Raw genomic sequence first — 1,128 nt, 5'->3', positions numbered from 1 at the left:
CCTAGTTGTGGTGTGTGGGTGTGGGTTTTTTCTCCTCTAGTTGTGGCACACAGGCTCTCTAGTTGAGACGTGTGAGCTCCGTATTTGTGGCGCGCGGTGTAGTTGCCCTTCGGCATGTGGGATCTTAGTTCCCTGACCAGGGATGGAACCTGGGTCCCCTGCATTGTAAGGCGGATTTTTTACCACTGGACCACCAGGGAAGTCCCCCAGGGATGTCTTTCTAATTATAGGGTCCCTGAGGTGGGAAAGCAGTAAAAGAACTCTCAATGATGCAGCTATTGGAAACTGTACTCAGGGCCAAGGCCTTCTCTGTAGAACTGAGTAAGCGGAAGACTTGAGAGAATGAGGGACCTACCAAGGTCACATCATCTGAGTGCATTGCAGAGTTAGGATTTTAACTCGGGTTTCCTGGCTCCTGAGCCAGGCTCCTTTACAGTCCCTAGGAGTGGCATCTGCTTCTTTCTTCCTTCTCCTCCTTGTCTTGAAATTTCATGAACTTTTATTCAGACTCAGAAAAAACCCAAACCATTTCACATATATTGTGAGTATACCGCATTTAATAACAATCATTAATAATTCTTTTGCAAGCTCTACAGTTACCAGCAACCCAGTAATATCTCTTCCTTGCCCACAGAGTACATTAAACTGTACTCTTTTTTTTTTTTTTTAAACTGTACTCTTAAAAGAACTTCTTGGGAATTCCCTGGTGGTCCAGTGGTTAGGACTTGGCACTTCCACTGCCAGGGCCTGGGTTCAATCCCCGGTTGGGGAACTAATACCCTGCAAACCGCAAGGCGCAGCTAAAAAAGAAAAAAAAAACAACATTAAAAAAAAAAGAGAACATCTCCCTATGTATGAATAAAGACAAGGTGTTCCCCAAATATAAACTAGGACATAATGCTCTGAACTTTTTTAGAAATTCAGTTTATTTTTATTATAGTTAATTCTTGATGTGTTAAAAGTCTTGTGCTGTTTTAATTCTGTCAATTCATTACTATAAATTTAATCATTTCAGTAATTAAATATTCTTAATTTTTCTATATGTAATTATTCTTACGTTTTTTGCCTATCATACTAAAGGCAAATTGATATAACCTAGAAAACTGATAGTGTGACACTATGTTTTTA

At 40.1% G+C, this 1,128-nt stretch overlaps 1 non-coding gene across 1 annotated transcript; it reads left to right on the top strand.

The window, feature by feature from the left end:
• Positions 1-700: 700 nt before the first annotated feature.
• Positions 701-772, top strand: TRNAG-UCC. Its single transcript has one exon. It is a non-coding gene; the product is annotated as a tRNA-Gly (tRNA).
• Positions 773-1,128: the final 356 nt, after the last annotated feature.

The sequence above is a fragment of the Monodon monoceros genome, unplaced genomic scaffold (genome assembly GCF_005190385.1).
Source record: "Monodon monoceros isolate NGI ecotype Baffin Bay Population unplaced genomic scaffold, NGI_Narwhal_1 Super_Scaffold_7, whole genome shotgun sequence".
Lineage (NCBI taxonomy): Eukaryota > Metazoa > Chordata > Mammalia > Artiodactyla > Monodontidae > Monodon > Monodon monoceros.
Note: the sequence above shows the minus strand (reverse complement) of the source record. Positions and strands in the feature narration are given on the sequence as shown.